This window comes from Lathyrus oleraceus, chromosome 2 (genome assembly GCF_024323335.1).
Source record: "Lathyrus oleraceus cultivar Zhongwan6 chromosome 2, CAAS_Psat_ZW6_1.0, whole genome shotgun sequence".
NCBI lineage: Eukaryota > Viridiplantae > Streptophyta > Magnoliopsida > Fabales > Fabaceae > Lathyrus > Lathyrus oleraceus.
The window spans coordinates 381,923,191-381,926,812 of NC_066580.1; the positions used below are offsets into that span (position 1 = coordinate 381,923,191).

The following is a 3,622-nucleotide window of genomic DNA, read 5'->3' on the forward strand; positions in this document are numbered from 1 at the left end:
GAGATGGTTTTATTTAAGCATGATGATTGTTTAGACCCGTTTAGCATGTCCGGCTAAGTATTTTAGATATCGATATGTAAAGTAAGCGGAATGAAGGAATCAAAACTAAGTTGGTTTAATTTCATTTAAAAATAAAGTCACTCTTTTTATGGTCTCAATTTACAGGGTTAATCCCAAAGTTTTTGTACGAGAGTAAAAGACATAAAGAAGTTAAAATCAATAGAACGAAAGTTTGAGTTTTTAACTGGACAGTGTAAATTGGACATTAATTCTAAATCAGGGCGAAAGCAATTTTTAGAGTTAATTAAATTCTAATCTTTTTCAAAAAGTATTTTTAAAGGTTAAATGTGAGGACGAGAGTTAAGCATTTAAGTTTAATTATATAATCTAAGTCAATAGAGCGAGAGTTTGAGACGAGGGTGTTTAAACGGTTAGTGTTTTCTTAAAAAAAGTTTCTATAGATTCTGTTGTTTTCAAAAAGTGATTTTGGACTTAACTAATAAGTGACAGCTACGTTAATATAAAGTCATGGTCTATTCAACAGAGCGAGAGTTTGAGAAAAGGCTTTTAATCAATAGTGTCTACTGAAAAGATTTATTTTAAAACCAAGAAACCAACGAAGATTTGATTCCCTAATTACGACGAACTACATACCGATATCCGCTTAATTGATATTTAATTTAGATCTAATTTTAGTTTTACTTTTCCCCCAAACAATCAAAGTATCATCCGCCTTAGCTTTACGAAGTAACCTTAGAAAATGGTATATCGATTCATAAGTCCCCGTGGGATCGATATCTTTTAAAACTACGCGATAGAACTGTGCACTTGCAGTTAGTACCCCAAATCGACTCATAAAGTCGTGATCCAAGTTTTTGGCGCCGTTGCCGAGGACTTTTATTTAGTCGATATCGTAACTCTTCTGTTACGCTGTAGAGACTAAGGCAATTTTTCTTTTTCTTTTTTTTCTTTCGTTGATTTGTATGCCACACACTCGCTCACAAGGCGAGCCGTTTTACTTACGAATCAACGACGTTGAACTATATCTCCGAGTCTTACGACGAATTCAGGAATATCGTGCTGCAAACAATCTCCCTCCTATCGAAGTGCCCGACCTCAAAAATCTTCTTCCTTCGCCGATACCCGAGATGGCAGAACCAGCTCGTGCTCTTCGAGATTACGCCGCTCCATCGCAAGATGAGCCGCATTCGAGTATTGCTCCACCCGCAATCGAAGCAAACAATTTCGAACTTAAACCTTCACTGCTACAAGCAGTGCAACAGAATCAATTCTCTGGAAATCCTACCGAGGATCCAAACCTTCATTTATCCGTATTTGTCCAATACGCTGATACTGTTAAAGCTAATGGTGTCACTTCAGAGGCAATTCGACTTCGTCTCTTTCCTTTCTCGTTAAGAGATAAAGCTAGAAGATGGCTTCAGTCTCTTCCTTCCAACTCAGTCACCACATGGAACGAGTTGAAGAAAGTCTTTCTTGCCCGATATTTTCCTCCAAGCAAAACAACTATGTTGAGAGCCCAGATAAATGGATTTAAACAGAAAGATAACGAGTCTCTTTTCGAAGCATGGGAAAGATACAAAGACATGATGAGACTTTGTCCACACCATGGTTTAGAGGACTGGTTAGTAATTCATACCTTCTATAATGGTCTCTTGTACAACACAAGGTTAACAATAGACGTCGCCGCAGGTGGTGCGCTTATGGACAAACCTTATCCCGATGCTTATCAACTTATCGAGAGCATGGCCCAAAACCATTATCAGTGGGGAAACGACCGAACAATGGTAGAAAAACCTCAAACGAAAAGTGGCATGTACGAGATAAGTAGCCTTGATCATGTTAATGCAAAAGTGGATGCTCTAGCCCAGAAAATTGAAAGTTTAAATGTATCCCCTCCAGCCACTGTGGTTGCCGCAACTCAAAATTGCGAAGTCTGTGGAATCCAAGGTCACACTCCTGCAGACTGTCAACTCCTAACAGGAATCCAAGCAGAACAAGTGAATTATGCTCAAGGAAATCCCTACTCGCATACCTATAACTCTAACTGGAAGAACCATCCTAATTTTTCATATAAGAGTAATTTATACGCTCCAAGACAAGCTCCCAATCAAGCCCCAGCTATACCTCCGGGATATCAAAAGCCGATCCCATCTACACCTAACAATAGCGTTCCTAGGAAATCCAACTTGGAAATCATGATGGAGAACTTCATAGTTTCTCAACAGCAAACCAATAAGGACTTCTTAAACCAGAATGTACACACTAGCGAACAAATTAAACAACTAGCAAGTAAACTAGATGCCCTGGCTACCCATAACAAAATGTTGGAAACACAAATCTCACAAGTAGCTCAACAACAAGCGCCTACTGCTGCCCCAACTGGTACATTTCCTGGACAGCCCCAACCTAACCCGAAAAGCCACGCTCATGCAATCATATTAAGAAGTGGAACAGAAGTAGAAGGACCGTCTGATCCAAGGATGGAAAACCAAAACTCTAAAAAGTCAACTGAGGAAGAAAGTAAATCTAAGGAAAAGGAAGAGAGTAATAAGGAAACCGTAGAAAAGAAAGAACCTTATGTACCTCCACCACCATATAAACCACCTATCCCTTACCCTCAAAGGCTTATTAAAACCAAAGATGCGGGCCAATTTAAAAAATTTGTTGACCTACTGAAACAATTAAACGTCACAATTCCGTTTATAGAAGCTATTACGCAGATGCCCTCATATGCTAAGTTCTTAAAAGAAATTCTTTCTAATAAAAGGAAACTTGAAGATAGCGAAACCGTTACACTCACTGCTGAATGTAGCGCCATAATCCAGAATATGCCTCCAAAACTTAAGGATCCTGGTAGTTTCTCTATACCCTGTCACATAGGAAAATTTGTCATAGATAAAGCCTTATGCGATTTAGGAGCCGGTATCAGTGTTATGCCTTTATCCATATGCAAGAAACTGGAAATGGGAGAATTAAGACCAACTAAAATGTTTGTGCAACTAGCAGATCGTTCTGTTAGATATCCTGTAGGAATTCTTGAAAACGTTCCCGTGCGCATAGGACAATTTTACATTCCAACCGATTTTATAATTATGGACATTAGAGAAGATGAAGTTACACCCATTATATTGGGAAGACCATTCTTAGCAACCGCCGGTGCGATCATAGACGTAAAACGAGGACGACTCACTTTCGAAGTAGGAGAAGAGAAAATTGAGTTCATTCTTTCCAAATTTTTGAAAGCACCTGCAATAGAAGACACATGTTACTTCATGGATATCATCGATGAATGCATAAAAGAAACAGAGTTAGAGAATGACAAATTGTCTGACTATCGTGTAGAAGACAAACTTAACCAATGTTTAGCAATAACACCGGACCCTACGCAATGCCTTAAGAAACCAACCCTCGACCTGAAAACACTTCCCAAAAATTTGAGATATGAATTCCTAGACTTAGAACTTGAACGACCAGTGATAGTTAATGCAGACCTAGGAAAACTCGAAACCGAAAAACTCCTACATATCTTAAGAAAATATCCAACCGCACTAGGATACAACATCACCGATCTTAAAGGAATAAGTCCTTCTATTTGTATGCA

General features: G+C 38.7%; 1 non-coding gene across 1 annotated transcript; it reads right to left on the reverse strand.

Moving 5' to 3' along the window:
• Positions 1–1,526: 1,526 nt before the first annotated feature.
• LOC127125022 (small nucleolar RNA R71) lies at positions 1,527–1,633 on the reverse strand. Its single transcript, XR_007804488.1, has one exon. It is a non-coding gene; the product is annotated as a small nucleolar RNA R71 (small nucleolar RNA).
• Between the last annotated feature and the right edge of the window lie 1,989 nt (positions 1,634–3,622).